Source organism: Cupressus sempervirens, chromosome 3, assembly GCF_028749045.1.
Source record: "Cupressus sempervirens isolate cs-2001-9-10 chromosome 3, ASM2874904v1, whole genome shotgun sequence".
In the NCBI taxonomy this organism is placed as follows: Eukaryota; Viridiplantae; Streptophyta; class Pinopsida; order Cupressales; family Cupressaceae; genus Cupressus; species Cupressus sempervirens.
This window is the reverse complement of record NC_143120.1, coordinates 404,933,191-404,955,227: the sequence shown is the minus strand read 5'-3', so window position 1 is coordinate 404,955,227 and position 22,037 is coordinate 404,933,191.

Below are 22,037 nucleotides of genomic sequence, written 5' to 3'. Positions count from 1 at the left end.
GTGCTAAGAGCCAAAGTTGAAAGTCTCAAAGGAAAGTTTGATGAAATGATAATGCAAGAAGGTGAGACTGTAGTCTAGTATTGTGCAAGAATCAAAGATATTGTTAATGTAATTTGAGGATTTGATGGATGGATTGAAGATGAGACTATGATCAAAAAAGTTTTGAGAACTATGCTGCCTATATATGCTATTAGATTCTCTACTATTCAAGAATTCAGGTATACTCATGGTAGTAATCTGATCCTTGATTAACTGGTTGGTAGGCTCACTACTTTTGAACTTTCAAATTTTGATAATTTCAAATATGAAAATGTTGAATATGCTTTCAAAGCTAAGCTAACACTAAAAGAGTGAAAAGAAAAGAAAAAGAAAAAGGTCAAACCTGTTGCTAGTGATAGCGATACAAATGATGAAGATCTAGAAGAATTGGAAGCACTACTGGCTAGGAAATTTCAAAGAGGCAAAGGAAAATACAAAGGTAAGTTGCCCATAATATGCTTTAATTGTCATCAGGTTGGTTGTATTGTTGTAAGATGTCCTAAGAAGTCAAATAGCAAGAATAAACACAAATTTAGGGGTAGAAAAGATGATTGTAACAAAAGCTACAAGGATAAGGGAAAGAAGGCTTGTTACATTACTAAAGAAGAATCCAATGATGAATCTGAGGATCATGATGATGCAATTGTCTATGTTGCTATGAAAGATGATTCTGATGAAGATGAGGCAACTGCATTGATATCTTATGTGAAAAAAAGTGATATATGGATCATTGACAGTGGATGTTCACATCGCGTGACTAGAGACAAAAATAAGTTCATTACCCTTGACTATTACGATGGAAAGAGTGTTAGATTTGGTAATGTTGCACCCTGTCTAATAAAAGGAAAAGGTTTAATAAAATTGATATTCAAGATTATGTGTGACAATGCTTACTATGTGGAAGGACATAACTATAATCTATTGAGTGTATCACAATTGAATAGTTCAGGTTAAAAAGTTGAATTTGATAACAAAAAGGCTAAGATCTATGACAGTGATGGAAAACTAATCGAAAGTGGAGATCAGACTAGAGGTAATCTATTTTATATTGACATGAATGATGCTAGTTGTCTTGTTGTACAATTTGATGATGTATGGCTATGGTAAAAGAGGTTTTTCATGTAAATTTTGACAATTTGGTTAGTATCAGTAAGATGAAAAGAGTCAGAGGTTTGCCAAAACTAAAGAAACCTAATAATGAGATTTGCAAACAATGTATGTTAGGCAAGATGAAAAAGTCTAGTTTTAAAAGTAAGAATCATACTTCAAAAGAAATTCTAGAATTAGTTCATATTGATTTACGTGGAACAATTGATGTGTAAATCTACAAAGGTGACAAGTACATTATCCTATTTGTTGATGATTACTCAAGAATGATGATAGTAATTTTTCTAAAAGAAACTTTTGATGCTTTTCAAATGTTTAAATGGTATTTGGAAAGAGTTGAAAAGGAAATTGGTAAAATATTCAAATGTCTAACATCTGACAGAGGTGGAGAGTTTACATCAAATAGATTTGAAAATTTCTGCAATGACAAAGGAATCAATATACAAACTTCTACACCTAGGACCCCTCCATAAAATGAGATTTTTGAAAGGAGGAATAGATCTATAATAGATTGTGCTAGAACACTAATGATGGAGAAGAAATTTTCTTTGAAATGCTAGAGAGAATTTGTCAGTACAGTTGTCTATGCCTTGAACTGAGTACAAGTCAAAAAAGGTACAAATTTTACACCTTTTGAATTATAGTATGGATACTCACCCAATGTCAAATATTTTAAGGTATTTGGAAGAAAGTGTTACATTCTTAAGGACAATGGGAATGGAAAACTTGATGTTAAAAGTGAAGAAGGTATATTCCTTGGTTATTCCACAAGAGGTAAAGCTTATAAGTGTTTAAATACTAAAGCTAAATAAGTTGTGGAAAGTGCAAACGTAAATTTTGATGAATATACAAAAGTGCATGAAGATGAACCAAAAAAGGAACTTGAAAATTAAAGAACCTTTGTGTACTACTATGAAGACATACCTATTGATGATGATAATTCTGAAAACCAAGTTGTTAATCAACAAGAATCAATAACTATCGAGTCACATACAATCGATGTCGAGTTGCATTCAAGAGCTAAGTTGTAGTTAGAAGCTAAGTTTTAGTCAGAAGCAGATGTATATTATGATACTAAGATTAGTTTACATGAAAGGAATGTTGAGTTACCTAATAGAGAAGTGCATAGTGAATCTAAAATTGAACTTCATGAAAGACCCCTTATAGAAAGGAGAACTGATCCAAGATTGTTAAAGTATGTCAGAACACATCACCCTACTAGACAAATTATTGGAGATAAAGAAGAAAGACCAATGACAAGGAATAGGTTTACAAATGATACATGTTTGTTAAGTATTCATGAACCTAAGTCATTGAAGGATGCATTAGAGAATGAAGATTGGAATCAAGCCATGAAAGAAGAAACTGATCAGATTGAGAAGAACAAAACATGGACACTAGTACCCAGACCAGAGAACAAGAATGTGATTGGAACCAAGCGGGTGTAAAAAAAAAAAACTAGATGAGAATGGTGAAGTCACAAGGAATAAAGCAAGATTATTTTGCAAAGGGTATACACAAGAAGAGGGGATTGACTATGGAGAGACATTTGCCCCAGTTGCTAGATTGGAAGGAGTAAGACTCTACTTGCTTACTCTACTTACAAAGGTTTCAAAGTTTAACAAATGGATGTTAAGTCAGCATTTCTAAATGGTATACTAGAAGAGGAGGTTTACATAAAACAACCTAAAGGATTTATTGATCCAAATAATAAGAACATGGTTTATAGACTACAAAAAGCTTTATATGTTTTGAAGCAAGCTCCTAGAGCATGCTATGAGATGCTTCAAAACTATCTTATGAAAATTGGTTTGAGAAGACTGATGACAACAACAATCTATAATTAAAGATAGAAGGAGGTAAAGGAATTTTACTAGCTGAAATATTTGTTGATGATATCATATTTGGAGGAAAAAATGCATTGTATAAGACATTTGCAAATGAAATGAAGAAAGAGTTTGAGATGACTATGTTTGGAGAAATAAAGTTATTTGTTGGACTAAAATTGTATGAGATAAAATATGGTATTTACATCACTTGGTCCAAGTATGTGAAGGAAATCTTTAAAAAATTTGGTATGGAAGATTCAAAACTTGTTAGTACTCCTATGGTAACTGGACACAAACTATCCAAAACTAATGATTCTGCTAAAGTAAATCAAACATTGTATAGGTCTATGATTGGAAAATTACAATATGTAGTTCTTAGCTAACCTAAAATTGCACTATTTGTTGTGATTTTTGCAATGTTTTCTGAAAATCCTAAGGAGAATCATTTAATGGTTGTTAAGAGGATTACAAGATACTTGAAAGGAACAAAAGACTATGGTCTATACTACAAGAAAAATGACAAGTTTGAATTTAGAACCTATATAGATGTTGATCGGACTAAAAATATTGATGAAAGAAAGAGTACAAGTGGTGGAGCATTTTTCTTAGGAAAAAGATTGGTCACCTAGACCAACAAGAAACAAAATTGTATATCACAATCTAATGCTAAAGTAAAACATATGGTTGTTGCAGTGAATTGCACAAATGTGTTATGGATCAAACAGTTACTCAAAGGAATGAAGGAAGAAATTACTAAACCTGCGGTACTCTACTAGGACAATACAAGTGTTATAAACATATCAAAGAACCTTGTGATGCATACAAAGACAAAGCACATTGCAATCAAGTATCATTACTCGAGAGAATTGGTTCAAGACAAAGAAGTGAGAATGAAATATGTGAATGAAAAATAATAGATAGCTAATATATTCAAAAAGACTTTACCTAAGGATGCACATGAATATATTAGAGGTAAACTAGGGGTGATACCCCTATCCAAAGCTACTTAGGAAGTAAGAGTAGTGCCCTACATCAACTGAGTTGAATGACATATTTTACAATTTGATGCAGTGGATCTTACTTTAGGACCTACGTAAAGTAAAGAAGGAGTTGGAATAAAAATTTTACAATCACATGAAAGGTAATAGAGGGAGAATCAGAATTGATTATATCTACATGTATAGATGACAAGTCTTTAGCATTGATGTCAAAGATGAGGAGTTTACTAAGAATATATTAAGGGAGATATAAGAGAATCAAGGAGATATCAGAGAGATCAGAGGAGGAAGGAGAAAGATTCTCAAAGAGGGACAAGTTTAGATGAGGGAGAAATCTAGGAAAGACACACATATTGATAGAGGAAGAGACTTCATAAAAGGTATAAAGTTTATTTTTGGTATTGTTGTTGGTATTGGTTTACCATCAATGCCAAAGAGCGAGATTGTTGAAAGGAGATTGTTAAAGTGAAGAAGATTGATGAAACATATCATGGAATAACCATTATTTTGTCATTAATGTCAAACCTACTACTTGTTCATGAAATAATTACTTACTTGTTTGATTGATGAAGAGGATTTGAAAAGAAATGATAACAAGAGAACCTAGAGAAAGGTTGAGTTATTTGGTGTATAAGAGAAGCACTAAGACCAAGAAAGACTTTGATGATATAGTGTATTTTTTATATACTTAAGCCTATAATGAAAGGGTACTTAAGAAAAGACTTGAAGAAGGCTAAGTATAGAAATGTGTCTGCCAAGTCTGACTGAGAAAATAGTGCAAGTCGAGAAAAAATTAGTTTAAGTCAAGCAGTAAGTTCAGTATGTGCTGAGAAAAGAAAAATTAGTTGGTGTTGAGTGAAGAAAGTCTAGTATGTGATGAGCACCAGTAAAGACTTAGTGGATGTCGAGCAACCCAGTGTTGGCCCAGCATCAGAAGACAGTGTTTGCTGAACAAATAGAATCTTATTGTTAACTACTAGTAAAATATGTTAGATCAAAAATTTAACAAATTTGAGCCAACAAAGTTGATTTCTTGAATTGTGGGAAGTGTGTGGAAGATAACTATGATGATTTGGTGGTACAAAATTCAAGATAATTATTTTGAGATGATTTCAAAGAAGATTGTAGAGGAAGTTTCTAGAAGGGAACAAAATGGAAAGATGGGTAGATTCAATGAATTTGACATAACCCTAGAATGGAAAATTGTGGTTAAGTGGAAAAAGACCCAAATTCTCAATATAAGGAGATAGCAGGATAGAAGCAACAGTGTCATGTGTAAGAACTTGAGAAAGACAAGAAGTCTAGGGTGTTGATTCATATGGTGGTTGAATAGAAGAGTCTGCAGTTAGCATACAAACCAAGAAGGCACAAGGTGATGAATTCTTGAAGGGTGAATAAGTTTTCAAAGATGAATAGGATGAATTCCAAGGAGAACGGAGGACTAAACGTGAGATTTTTAATCTGCAAGTGAGTTGTTATTGTTATCAGATCATTTTTTGTTGTTACTCTCTAACAATTGTATCAGTCTAGATAAATCCTTTGGACTAAGGTTGACCTAATAGTTATTATTAAATCATTTAATACGGTGATATTCTAATGGAATGTTCTAAATTCCTCTAACAAGGCTCACTCCTAACAGGATGATTGAAATCCTTTAACCATGTCACATTTAGCAATGTGCATTATAACCTCTAATAGGGTTGGCTCCTCATAGGGCTCACTTCAGAAGAGTGAAAATTGGTAGCATGTTACTAGTGGTTTTTTTCCAAATTGGGTTTCCACATAAAATCCTTGTATCAAAATGTGTGGTTGATTTTGTGGTATTGCATGTCTACATTTATGCAAAGTTATTTTGGCCTAGGATAGCAATATGCATATGTTTAAGATATTAAATGGTCAATGCATGCATAAGTATAAGTTGAGGTACTAAAAAGTTTTATTTGTACATTTGGACCTTGGATAACTGATTCACTCCCCCCCCCCCATCTCAGTTGTTCTAAAGTATTACAACACCATGGTGGGGATCAAACCCACAAGATGATGTACTAGCAAAAATATATTGTTAAAGGTACAAAGAGAATGCACATGCATTTAGGAATACTACCTAAGGCTCTACTCAAAATAGTAGAGGACACCAACCCTCAGATTACAAAATGGGAAACAACTCAAGGTGGACTATAATCCACTGTGAAAATATCTCCATTGTTATGAGTTGAATGATAGCATCTATGATATGCTAATACAAATTTGAAGTAGTACAACAATTAATATAATAAAATAAGTCACTCATACCTCATCACTCAATCTATGATACAATATATTCACACACACTCATACATATTCTCTTCTATTCATACTCACACACTCTCTTTATCACATAAATAATCTCATATTTCTATAGATTACATCAACCTTATAAATATGGACAAGGTCTTCCTTTACCCTAACCTCAATTAGAGAAATTATATTATAATTCTCAATGTAATCCAAGACATGTCAACTAAGACATAAATAGGACCTAAACAATCAATCTTGAACATGCCTTGATCTATTGTAACATGTTATCCCACCAAGTTGACCAAGAATAAAGAAAAATATTAGAAGGACTCAAGAAATCCACTACATACAATCACATAACTAAATGTGATCCAATACCATGAATATGACATGATCTATAAACATTAGTAAGCAATGTGAAATGACACATAAACAACTTTGTCTCTGAATCCACAAGCATATCTACACAAGTACCCAAGAATATCAAATAGAAACCTTTGTTATTAAAGAATAATATCTTTCTAGTATCCAAATCATGAATTATTTAAGTTGAGGACACACATACATGTCCTAAACTCACTACTAAGCTAGAAACCAAAAATATTGCATCTTTGATCTACACTAATCCCAAAAATGTAATATTGTCATCTCCAAGATAACTAGAAAACTAGTAACAGATCAACATTTTGTAACCTAATCAAATCATAAATTGAATCTCTATAAATACACATAGGTCAACTATAATCATCCCTTTAACCATCTATAACTTCACAACATATGATTCTCAATCCGATCTCATGACCCATAATTAATTATACCCTTCAAGTATTTCAAGTATACCCTATAAGTATTTGAATATCATTTCAACAACAATAAAATGTGATTCCTTTAGTTCTAATTGTAATATTATGACAATAGTAATTGCATTAATTATATCTAGTCTAGTTTGTGTCAAGTATAACAATCTACCAATCATTATTTGTATTAGGCAAATCATCAATCTTTGTAAATTTTCAACCAATTACCATAGGATTTCCAACTATTTTAGAATCATCCATTGCAAATTTCTTCAACATATCTTTTGAATACTTAGATTATGATATGAAAATCCCTATTTTGTATTATATAAGTTAAGCCTTCCGCTATGCTAAAAAGGTTTTCCCTGTTAGGATCTACAAGTACCCTCTCTAGGGGTTCATCCTATAGGAATCATTTGAACACTATTAGGCGTACAAAAAAATATTTTAGGATCTACCTCACTAGAGGATTTAGAACTCCTTCTGAGAGAACACCCTATTAAAGGATTTACATAAAGAGATCAGTTAAGTTCCACCCAGTTAAGGGATTCCCCTAGCTACAATTATTAGGAAATAACAAGTTGAGTGATCCATTAATAACACTTCTCGTCTATATAATCATTTTAGCTCTATTCACTCTGTAGCTTCTCTCTACTCAACCTCTACCTCACAACTCAATCACACCCTTTGTAACCATGAAAATATCTTATTGTTATCTACTTTCTTTTGTTACCTTTACCTCCAAACAACATTGTACACATACTTGATCTTTTTTCCATTTAATCTTCACCATATATTCAAATTAAAACTTGTTGCTCTCATACCTGATCCAATTTGCATATCCCTATGTACCTAACACATTTTTTTATCACTACCTTGATTGAAATTAGGTTTTCTTATACTATGCCTAGAACGGTCAATGTTTTTAACCCACACAAACTTCCTCTTGAATCCTCTCACTATACTTTATTTGATCACGTAACTATCATCTCATCAACTTTAAATTGATTAAGACACATCACAATTCCTTCTACTCTAAGTACATTAGTCGTATTGATAACTAATTGATAATCCACCATTGGTAGTAGCATAAGAACATAAGTTACATATTTTGTAATCATCTTTTGATACAGAGAACTATGTTCACTTATCATCATTAAGCATTGTAATTGTAAAAATTACATATCCTTCTATTATGATCACTCAACTTTATTTGTACTACATCATGATTGCCACCAAAATATTTATTTTATTATTACTTATCTTGCATACCAGTTATGTCAATTAGCTATTTCTTGCTCACTAATAAGTCCTTAATTTTGTGACTATGTTACCATCAATGACAACCAAATGCATCACTACATCTGATTAAACCTCTCATCTCATCAATCTCCTCTTGTCAATGACAACAACCCCCATGATATTAATGGTAAAAGTCTATGTTCCTATGTTTACATGTTTCTCTAAGTCAATGTAGTTGTTTACCCTTTCTAGTTTGCATCCTTATAGTTTACTACTTTCTCACATGTATTATCCCTCCTTTAGTTTTCTCCCCCTTATTTTCGAAGATATTCTCCCCCTTTTTGTCAATATCGACAAATGTATCTGTTATCTCCTTACATGTGTGGATACTAACAACCTATCAAATATTTCTTTTAAATTTATCTCGGATGACTCCACTACTTCTTTCAATGCTTTTTTCAAGTATTTTGTAGATGTTATCTATCCATGTAATTTTTTTTCTAATTCTTCCATTGAGTCTATAGTGCTCGTGTTAGGTAGACTAGTCTTTCAACATTCTTCATACTTTATTGTATTATTTCTACTATACGTGTAAGATAGGATTGTAAATCCAATAAGGTAGTCATGCTATTTTCATGTTTATTTTGTATTTTGATTACCCTATGAGTGATCAAATTTACCTTAGCATTATACTCCATTGGTGAACTTGAGATTGGATCAAATCGTTGAATCAAGGTATCAAGTTTATTTTTTCCTCATTGTTGATCTTATCCAAATCATTAGTAAATTATTATAGTTTCTATATATTGATCAATAGTTGTCCAACTTATTTAAATGTAGTCTTCACCTCATTATTATCTTCTGACAAAGTTTTCCTATCTTTTTCTATCATCTCCTTTAGTTGTTCAATCGTCTTCTTCTCGTAGTTGTCTTCTGCAAATTTAGTTATTATTATATCCAATTCTAGAACTTGATGTGCAATAGATTTGAACAATGTTTCAATCTAAAAAATCATGTTTTCATCAAGCTCATATCCAACATTGGATGCCAACTTTCCTATAATATCTCAAGCTACCTATATCACTCTCACTTTCTTGTTCTTTTGTCTCATCCTATCTCTTGCAACTTTTACCTTTATCTTTTTAGAACTTATACAAATAGTTCTTTTGGATTCATTTTTTTATGTCAACATTCTTAAGTTTCTCATATTATCCTTATTCCTCTTGCTTATATGTGGTAACCTTAATAATTGGTTTACTCCTTTTCCTTTCACTGGTGTTGTTAAATCTTAGATTCATCCTCATTCTTATTGATTCCTTTGGAGTTTTACTACTTCCCTCAATTTGTTATGTCACCAATTGATTGGGTTGTTTCTTGGGAGTGTGATCAACTTCTTCACATGGAATGTCCTCTATAATCACTATATATTCACTATTTTTTTTTCTTCCCACTTGACATGAACTTGTATAGGTGCACATATTTGACTTACACAATGACTTCTAATGGAGTATAGGTTTGAGTTAGGATTGGTTTAATTATTATGCTTTCACTAGTTATATCTTTTTCTTCTTTCTCCTTTTCAATTTCCTCTTGTATAGCCATCATTTTTTTTACATGCTTAATGTATGGTTTGAAAATGGAAGTGAACCCACCACATATAAATGAAAAGTAGAAGACCAAGATCTAGCCCTTTTGATTACATTAGATTGATACAAGGGGAAGTAAGAATCTAAACCTAATACAAAGAGGAATGAATGGCTTGGGTTTACTTCCCTCTCACCCCCATCCTAAGAGGATTTAAGCAAAAGGATAAAGTAATGTTGTAATGGAAATGTAAAGGAGAAGATGATATACCTTATAGAATACAAACTTGAAAATGTGTTATTGAATGATTTTAGAAGATGTTGTAATCCTAGATCTAGGTTAAATTCTACAAAGCAAATTAGATAAAATCTAGAAATCATTCAAAGATCTGTCTGGGATGAACTGGATCATCAAAGGTAGATAGTGACCCTGATTGACTATGTGTGATATTTATTCTAATTTTTCATTTTGATAGAGAGGCAAAAAGGGTATCCGGATTTGTAACCTCTTTGTCAATCCAAAAATTGAAGCCTTCAAAACAAACATGTTGTTTGTTTGTTATTGGGATAGTCCCTTTGGTCAAACCCCTATTTAGGAATTAACCTTGAAGTGAAATAAATATATAATGTTAGTAAATAGAAGTGATATATCTAACATGAAGGAATGTAAATATATGAGTATGCTCTTGCATTTGGAATGTAATCAAGTATATAGATGTAATAGCTTTGACTCAACTTCAAAATGCTAAAAAAGACATCGAAGTGAAACCAAAACCTTCATGAATGTATGTTCTTGAAATCCACCATATAGATGTATGTAGATCTTGATAGGAAGAATTAGAAGATCCAACAAAAGAGCTTGAATGTATGAAAGAGATCTTGAATGTTGAAAATGCAATAGAAGATCTAGTAGAAACTCCTTTAATATCTTGAATGCATAAATCCTTGATCTTCAATGGAGGAATACCTTGAAGACCTTGAATGCTTGAACACTTGATGATTTGATTATTAGATCTTAGAACACTTGTGGATGAAAAATAAAGAAAATGGAAGGGGTAAAAGCACAAACCTGTGTCACCTTTTATAAAGGAGAAGTGATATCAGAATTTAAAGTCTTCAACTTTAACGAAATAAAAGTGACATTTGTGCTTAGAATTTGAAGATGATGTAAACTAATGAAATGTGTAAAATTGGATGAAGTTTATGTCTATAATTTTTTTTAAAAAAATTGAGTGAAAATTTTATTTATTTTTGAATTTTTAAAGTGTAGTTTTAATTTTTTTAAATAATAAAAATATAGAGTTTTTTTCCCGTCAAACAAATATATGCAAATGTTCATATTTTAGTTTGATTTTGGAATATTTTAGAGTTAACATGTATACCTGGTGCACCGAAAAAGAAAAATTGAAATTTGACTAATATTTTTGAAGTTATAACTGGTCAACGTCAAAGTTATCAGAAATAGACAGTTTTTTTCTCCCGTCAAACTTTTTCCATCAAATCTACGTATTTTTTTTTAAAAATTACATATTCTTGAAGAAGACTCTCTCCTCTAGTGCACCATTAAAAAAAAATTAACATGATTTACTATTTTTTTCTTATTTTTGAATAGACATCTTCCTGAATCTTAAGATACCTACTAGTAATAATTTTAAATTATAACATATTATTCATAATCAAAACTTTAAAAAAATTATACAATCATAATCGTGACTCTGAGAACTACAAAAGTATATTTTTAGTATTAAAAAATATTTCAATTTAGTAGGTCAAATTGGCCTTCAAAGTGAGATGTTTACAAAAGTTTTGATTTTTGCTTGTTTGGCTGCCACATAGGCTACCACATAGACCGTTACGGCCGAAACTGTTTCGGCTGTAACTGTTTTGGCTGGAACAGTTTCGGCTGAAACCCCCAATCGGCTTGAGAAACCGCTAGCAGTTAGTGTGACTTTTTGATATTAAAAAATATTGTTTTATCTTTTTTAAATAATTAAATATACAAGGACAGTGAAAATTGGAAGAAGATTTGCAAAAAATAATTAATTTTGAAGCAATTTTCAACAACTGTTTTGTGGATTTAATCAATATTGCAAAGGATCGAATATTTTGAAGGTGCTTTTTTCCTCTTCTAATTATTTTTATTTTTATGTATTATATATTGAACCATTAGCTGATATTTAGTGAAATCTAAATTTTTATTTTTATTTTTTCTATATGTTGAATTATTCAATGGGTAGTAAAAGGAAAAGATCAAGGAAATATGATAGAAAAAGAGATGACAAAATGAAAGGCCATACAAAACATGCTCAAAACCAACCTACTAAAATTCCTTAACATGATGAGATTCATGAAGAAAATGAAAGTAATGAAGAGGAAGAAATTGGCAGTTCTATTGATAGAGACAAATTAGAAAGCATAAAAAATTTGATGGATTTGGATGAAGAACTACTTTTTAACCAAATTCCATCTAAAGATATGATAAATGATAACACTATCAAAAAGCATTGTTAGAACATATGGGATGAATATTTCAAGGATAAAAGTATATTTGGACAGGCACAATTATTTGTCAAGTTATTTAGGAGAAGAGATATGAGACCTGTCTTAGAGTTGTTGGGTGTTGATAACAGGAAAAGCCATGCTCATAATATGAATAAAACAATAGTTGAAAATTTTGAAAATGCTTATAACAAAATTGACAACACAACTCAAGGAGGTGATTTGAGTAATACACATAGAGCATTGATGACTACTATATCTAGTAGAAAATTGACACATAGAAAATAGGTACATGCAATTTCTGATGTACTACATATATCTAGAAGAACTGTCCAGAGATACATCAAGAGGAGAAATATGCTAGATGATAACATTGAGAATAACTGGGTGAATATTTGTAGAGTTCCTCAAAAAGATAGGATTTTTGAAGAAGTAAAAAGACAAGTTATTGAATTTTGGACCACACATTCTCGTGTTTCTTCCAACAGGCGTGATACTATACAAATTCAAGATCAAGAAACAGGGGCCAAAATTGAACATCCAAAACATTTCATAGATATAACTCAAAGTGAACTTTTTGAAGCATTCAAACAAGAATTTTCAAATGTCAAAATATGTCAGAGAATGTTTGAGAGTTTGCGTCCTTCCTTTGTACGCATAAATAAGATAAGAGAAACTTGTTGTTGTAGAAATCATGTTGAATTTGGTCTACACTTGCAATCATTTAAAAAAGTTATGGCAATACTTGATCCTAATTTGGTCATCCCTAGTAGTACAACACAATTTGTGAGGTCCATATTATGTGATAAATTAGAAGATTCAGATGAATTCAAAGTGCAATGCATCAAAAATCAGTGTGAAGTTTGTGCAGATTTACACAAATTTTCTCAAATTATGCAAGTTGAGAATATTAATGAATCCACACCAGTTTCATGGATGAGATATGAATATGAGACATACCAAAATAATAGAGGGGATGAATCCAGAAAAATTGTATTGAAGGAGAGTGAATTGCATTATGATGAGTTCATGGCCAAGTTCCGTCCATTGATATATCCACATATCCAACATTGTCATGGTGCACGATGGCAAGCTAAATAGTTTCGTGATTCCAAAAATTGTTTTCCACCTGGTTGTATACTTTCAATAGTAGATTTTTCTGAGAATTATACATTTGCACCTCATACAGAGCTCCAAAGCCAATATTATCATTCTGAACAACTTGCAATATTTGTGCAAGTGACCTATAGGCATGCACAATTTGAGGTGGATCAGATAGAAAGATTGGATGAAAATGAACGCATCATCATCAAAGAGGTTCATTTCTATATTAGTGATGATAAATTTCATGATAGGAGTTATGTGGCTCATTGTTTTGCAATGTTCTCTGAAGATCTCAGAAATCGTGGAATAAATGTTTCAGAGCACTGGATTTGGTCTGATAGATGTGCAGGTTAGTATACACGAAATAGTTACACATTTATTTAACTTTATTTTAACTTGTATTTATTTGGACATGTCTATTTCTATTTAGTATATGTACTTGGATAATTGTAGATACTTATCATGTTTCACGTTCACAGGACAATTCAAATCTGCAAAAGCATTTAATTGGTTAGCAATGCAACATGCTAGAACCAATGTTAAGTTTTTATGGAATTTCTTTGAAAGTGGACACGAAAAAGGGGAGCATGATGGAGTAGGAGTATGTATAAAACGTGCGCTTCGACAACATGAACTTGCAGGTAAATATATGCATTTTTTAAATGTTCATGTTTAATACTCTAATAGCATATATTTTAAATTTTATATATACATGCATATTTTATGTACATACAGGGAATAGGATAGAGAGCGCAAATCAAATTGTTGAATGGTGCAAAGTTCATTTTGCTACTCGAGATACTAAATACAATAAGCGTTACTTTTGGGAGGTGAAAGGTGAACTAAGTTATATTTATTTTTAATGTCTTTTTCAAATCAAGTTGAGTTTTTAATTAAATATTTATTTTGAAATATGACAATTAGTTTTTGTATTTGTAACAGATATAGATCGATCTAATCCTTACAATTGTCAAATGATTCCTAGAATTAGAAGTTTACATCAAGTGATGACTGCAGGAAACCATAAACCTCTAGTACTTAAAGTAAGAGAAAACATGTTTTTGTGATGACTGCATTAAGGACAATGTATTGAATGCATGTGAAAATATTGAGAATGGATATGTTTCACATTGGGATTTGAAGGAGATAGTTAGAAAGCCTCCTTTTGAAGATGTTGACATTCATGATCCTGTATATTCAGTTGATTATGAGCGCATTTCTGATTTAGTTGTGGCAGGTTTGTGTGCATATATACATATATATAAATTAATATACATGTATATTTATTTTAAAATTAATTTATATTTCTCTTTTTATATACATGCAGGAGATATTTTTGCAGTTCAAGCCTTACCAGATAATGCAGAAAATGTGGCCTATTATCTTTTAAGATGCACAAAAGCAAAACACAAGTTGCTAGAAGGAACTATAGATGCTGATGAACAGTCATATCCAATTGGATCAGTTGTTATTGAAGGAACATATTATCAACAAACAAGGTTAATTGGTAGTGGTATTGAATTTATTGAATACAAGCCTGGAGAAAAGGTTTTACACTATAGTAACCATGTTATAGCAACCAAATTACAATTTGAAGCAGTACAAAGAAAAGGACGTCATGGAAATCAAAAGTGGAAATTGCCTATTGAAGAACATGAAAAACTTCTAGAGATAATAAAAAGTAGAGAGGATCCTAACAATACATTGTTTGTGGAGCTCTAGTTTACCTATGTAGTTATTGTGGAGCTCTAGTTGAGTTATGCCTATATAGCTCTTATACTTTCATATTTAATATTGATAGGATATTTGTTTTATATAATTTTTTGTACATTGGATCATTTATCTTGCATATGCAAAATTAGACATGTATTGTTATTTTTATTTAAATTCGACATGGATATCTCATTTAAGACCAGGTCTCTTAGGACCTCCCCTTAAGACAACCTTTTTAGTATTTGTATGTATTTGTATGTACATATAATCTTTATATGTTCTTATATGATACATTATTTATGTTTGTATATAATCATTATGTTAAAATTACATGTATATGTTATATGAACTATGTTACATATAATTACATGTACATTATATTTTATTAATTAAATGTTGTTAATTATAGTTGATTAAGAATGTATGTCATTAAATACAGTTAATTAAGTCATTAAATAGAGTTAATTATTAAGACATTAAATATAATTAGATTAAATATAGTTAATTTAAAGGTTAAATATAGTTAATTAAGGCATGTCATTTTATAGAGTTAATTAAGTCATTAAATAGAGTTAATTATTAAGACATTAAATATAATTAGATTAAATATAGTTAATTAGATTAAATATAGTTAGTTATAGTTAATTAGGTTAAATATAGTTAATTATAGTTAATTAAGGCATGTCATTAAATAGAGTTAATTAGTAAGACATTAAATACAATTAGATTAAATATAGTTAGTTATAGTTAATTAGGTTAAATATAGTTAATTAAGGCATGTCATTAAATAGAGTTAATTAAGTCATTAAATAGACTTAATTATTAAGACATTAAATATAATTAGATTTAATATAGTTAATTATAGTTAATTAAGGCATGTCATTAAATATAGTTAATACATGATCTACATTAAATATAATTAGACTAAATATAGTTAATTATTCAGTTAATTAAGACATGTCATTAAATATATGTTATATTGTTATGTACATCGACCATTAAAATTATATAGTTAATTACACTTAGATTAAGGCATTAAGATGAATAACTATACATATACATGTAAACTTGAATATTGAAAATATGAATAACATATAGAAACATGTGCATAACACATACATAAGTTAATAAAAGATGAAGACATCAAAAGATCAATAAAATAGACGTCTACATTAAAAGATCAATAACATACATGTGCATATATCTGGAGAATATAATGTACCCATATTAAATGTATAAAAATAGATCATGTAGATCAAATGTTTGGAAATAACATATATAAAAATCTCCATATAAGCATGTATCTCGAAATAACATATATAAAACATCAAAATCTCCATATAAGCATGTATCTCGAAATAACATATAAAACATCATTTAGTGTCCATGATATAAACACGTATCTAGAAATAACATGTAAAACATCAAAGTGTCCATATAAATCATGTATCTGAAAATAACATATAAGACATCAAAGTGTCTGGATATAAAATGTATGCATATGGAAATAACATATAAAACATCAAACTATCCATATAAATATGTATCTAGACATAACATGTGTGTAATAAAATAAAAGGCCACATGTGATCTAATCAGCTACATCCCCCCTCCTGATCCTGGGCTTTGTCCCCAAAAGGATCTATCAGCTGCATCTAGACCCTGTGTCAAATGATAACACGTGAGCCATTTAATTATGTGTACAGACAAATTATATCAAGATCTACATGTATATAAATCAAATATATATATATATATTGTACCATACCTGGGACTCACGACGTGTAGGATCTGTCGGTGTCTGCAGATCAGCAAAACATAACATAATATCACTCAAACCCTATAACACATACGCAAACACACACATATACATTAATTTAAACATATAGACATATTATTTACTATAATAAAAATAAATCTAAACATATAGAGATATTTACCGTAGCATTATGTAATGCTCTGCCGATCTGACTGATATCTGAATCATGTAATGAAAAAATAGTATCGGCATCCAAGTCAATAGTGCGGCCCTGATCTGAAAGCATGGAAGTAAATAGACCAGGCTGTATGGTGCCACTGAGATCCTGAGTAGGGGGGGTGTTGTAGGGTCCTGAGTAGTTGGGGCTGGTACTGTAGCCTAGGCCTGTGTAGCAGTAGGGGTAGTAGAAGGTGCAAGAATGTCCTCCTGCCTCTGTGAATCCTCTGGGACTGCTGTACGTGACAAAATATGTCTAATCTAAGAGCTCATGTCATGAAGTGGAATCCTTGAGAGTGTAGATAATGCTCGATATGCATCTAAAAGATCAGATGCTAAATATGATGCCAAACGATGCAATGTATCCACCTCTAAGACTGCAGAAATGTCTACAGGAGAAGGTATGTTTGCAACTCCATAATCATCATCAACAGGTGTGCTAGATGATGCAGCTGTGGGAGCAGTACCTCGAGACCGTAGCATATATCGACTACATCGATCAGAAGAAATCTCGTGTAACTGTGTGGCGACGGTAGCAATGCTCGAAAAAATTTGTGTCCTAATTGTGTCATCAGGAACACTCTCACCTGCAATAGCCATCTGTGGACCTCTCGGCATAACCAAAAGGTTTGGACCCACCATTGCCCATTTGTTAACGGGCGCAGGAGTGTTCGCGAGTCTAAATCTATCAGAAAGTCTCCCCTGACCCTGCCCAACATGCCCTGGATAATCTGTATAGTCAACATCATAGTGTAAATGAAATTCTGCAAACAATTGGTTGCAGAAATATAGGGGGAACTCATCCTTCTGTGGCCATCTATGATGAGTAGCCAACCAATGAGGATACATCAATGGTGTGACGAGTGGATCAGTACACTTCGTCGCAGAGTAGCATCTGACTCTGCGATGATCTGCATAAGATGGAAACATGGTTTTCACCATGTCGGTGGAAACCTCAGTATCAATCTGTGTGTACTTCACAGTGCCAGTGACACTGTGAGATAAAGAAGAATAAAATGTCTCAATGCTCATATCATCAAAAGGGTTGTATGATTCAACTATCTGAATCATACAAAATAACTCCTCTTGCATCGCTATGACCTTCTCCCTATTAGGGAGGGTGGTAGAAGAGGAAAGTGAGCTAGCCAAAACTTGCATAGCACGAGATAATCTTGCCACTGTATCTCTAAATAACTGTTGTCTATCATGGGTGGAGGTCGATCTATGTGTTGTACCAGACTCAGCACTCTGACCCCCACCACGAACACTGGCATCCCCTGAGGATGCAGGAGCACGATCCCCAGAACCGGATGCCATAATGTATATACGAAAATAAATATGACAATATGAATGTGAAGCTACAATCTGAGTGATAAATATCTAGAGATCTGCACATGCATATATATACAAATATAAACATACAAGTCTATTTAAATTAAAATAATTAAAAGTTAAATTTAATTTGAAACACATGTACATATAAATACACAACATTAAATGTATGGTGCTAAATGAACAATCATGTAACATACATATGTATTTTAAAACAAATTATCTTAGAGACCATATCTAATGTACATTGTAACGTGCTCATGCAAATGTGAAAAATAAATATTCGTACATGTACATGTATATGCAATAAAAATAAAATAAAATTTCTTGATTAAATGATAACTAAGTGCACACATGTACATACATGCAATAAAAAAATATAATTCTTGACTAAAATCTAAATTTTGATGTAAATGCTTTGATGATTATGGGGAGTGTAGATGAGAGTTAGGACATAGGGATATAAAAATTTGTTACTAGATAAGTAAATGAGTTTAGTTAGCAAATGTTAATTTACAATTTAGAACTCATGACTTAATTTAGTAGTTTGAATTAGAGTTAAGAATGTTAATAAAGTAAATGGGATATAGTTTTATTAAGGTTGATAGTAAGGTCAGTCTATTATGTGCTAGTTTAAACATATGAATACCTATTACAACCTATAACAGACGTAATGACCTAGTAGGAGTCCCTAGGTCCCCTTAACATATATATGGATAAAAATACCTAAAAATGTATCATGAGGTCGTTATGTGTCATTTGGTAATGTAAGAATCATCATTACCTAATAAGACCTATTATATCCTAATAATACATATTAATATTTATTAGAACCTATTAAAAATAGTATGACCTATTACGACTCCTATGTCCCCTTAAGACACACATGTATGGATAACGTATTGAAAAATTCAATTGACATAAGTGATCAAGTAATGTGTTGTTTGGTAATGTAAGACTCATTATTACCTGACAATACCTATTATGTGCTAGTAAACATATGAATACCTATTACAACCTATAACAGACGTAATGACCTAGTAGGAGTCCCTATGTCTCCTTAACATATATATGGATAAAAATACCTAAAAATGTATCATGAGGTCATTATGTGTCATTTGGTAATGTAAGAATCATCATTACCTAATAATACCTATTATATCCTAATAATACATATTAAGATTTATTAGAACCTATAAAAAATAGTATGACCTATTACGACTCTTATGTCCCCTTAAGACACACATGTATGGATAATGTATTGAAAAATGCAGTTGACATAAGTGATCAAGTAATGTGTTGTTTGGTAATGTAAGACTCATTATTACCTGAAAATACCTATTATGTGCTAGTAAACATATGAATACCTATTACAACCTATAACAGACATAATGACCTAGTAGGAGTCCCTAGGTCCCCTTAACATATATATGGATAAAAATACCTAAAAGGTCGTTATGTGTCATATGGTAATGTAAGAATCATCATTACCTAATAAGACCTATTATATCCTAATAATACATATTAAGATTTATTAGAACCTATAAAAAATAGTATGACCTATTACGACTCCTATGTCTCCTTAAGACACACATGTATGGATAACGTATTGAAAAATGCAATTGACATAAGTGATCAAGTAATGTGTTGTTTGGTAATGTAAGACTCATTATTACCTTCCAATACCTATTATGTGCTAGTAAACATATGAATACCTATTACAACCTATAACAGACGTAATGACCTAGTAGGAGTCCCTAGGTCCCCTTAACATATATATGGATAAAAATACCTAGAAATGTATCATGAGGTCGTTATGTGTCATTTGGTAATGTAAGAATCATTATTACCTAACAATAACTAGTTGTTAAAATGAACATCATCAATATCTAAGTGTGGTTCATTCGGTTAGTAGAGGGCCTATGTTATGGTTAGAATGTGGTATGGGTTATGATTGTAATTAATATAAGGTTATGTTAGAAGGTGTATTTAATGTCAAAATTAATTTCACCATAAGATATTATTGTTTCACCTCTAGATCCATCAGGTTATGTTAGAAACTGAATAATGTTCCCTAAAAGTTTGCTACATTTTTTACTAATATTTTTTTACATGTTTACTTCATAACCTAATATTTTTCTATATTTTAACCTAATTTTTTTCCTAATTTTTTTCTATATTTTAACCTAATGTTTTTCTATATTTTAACCTAATGTTTTTCCACACTTTTAACTAATGTTTTTCTATATTTTACCCTAATGTTTTTCCTAATATTTTTCTACACTTGTAATTAATGTTTTTCTATATTTTTATCTCATGTTTAACTAAATTTTTGCTAAAAAATTAATTTAAATACCATTCTAAAATAATCTAAAATAATTTAAACATATTAAAAAATAAACAATTTAAAGCATTTCACTCACAAAATATGTAAAAAACAACTATTTTAAGTACGATTAACATCTATTAATCAAAAAATACGTTTAAAAACTATTAAAAAATAGGGAGGAAAAAACCACCAACCAGTTACGGCTGAAACCCTTAACTCGCTCTCTAAACATTCAAGAACCGCAACAGTAACAATGATAGCCGCTAAAGGTTTGCGTCGGGTTTTATTCTGCCTCGGGGTTTCGGCCAGAACCCTTTTGACCGAACCTGTTTCGGCCGAAACAGTATGCGCCACATAGGCCCGCGAAACTGCCACGTGTGTACGGTCGGATCTGTTACGACCAAAATCGTTATGGCCGAAAGGGTTCTAGCCGAAACAGTACAAGATATAACAAAAGGTGACACAGGTTTGTGCTTTTACCCAAAGGGTTTGTATAGAGCTTCAAATTAACTAATTCCTATAGGTCAACCTGCTTGGGAATTAACACCTCAAAGGTATCTAGAAATGGGACTTGAAGAGAAGACACATAATAGGTCCCAATCATGGGCACACTACAGTCCCAACTAGCTTGTAAAGGGTACATTTCACCCTTGATTTGTTAGGGGCACACTACATCCCTAACAACCAAGTCCTAGAACCTCCAAGATCCCTTCGTGATCACAAAATAGGTCATGAAACTCCATAATCAGGTACATAATACAAGATATAGTTATAACAATTTGAAGAGTGGATTACAAGTGGATAAATCAAGGGAAGAGAGGACTTAGAAGGATAGATCCTAACTCAAGCTTAAAATCATGAAAATAGGAGCTTTAAAGAGGGTCTATTAGGTTTTACCCCAATTCCACCTAGGAGGATGGACAAAAAATGGTAGAAGGAATGAAAGGTGTAAGGAGATTGATGATCTCACATTAAATAGGTTTTAAACCTTCATTGAACTTGAGTGCAGCCAATTTTAGATAGTACATTTAGCCCCCACTTTAATGAAAATGTGGGTCAACCCATACTTGTGGTAAAGTGGAGAGAACAAGAAGAATTGAAAGAATCGTGAAAATTACAATAAGATAGAACCTCACATAATCAAGGAAATCAAGCTCCCAATACTAAGGGTCATTACTCCACATCCATTCGTGAGGGTGCAAATAAAAATAGA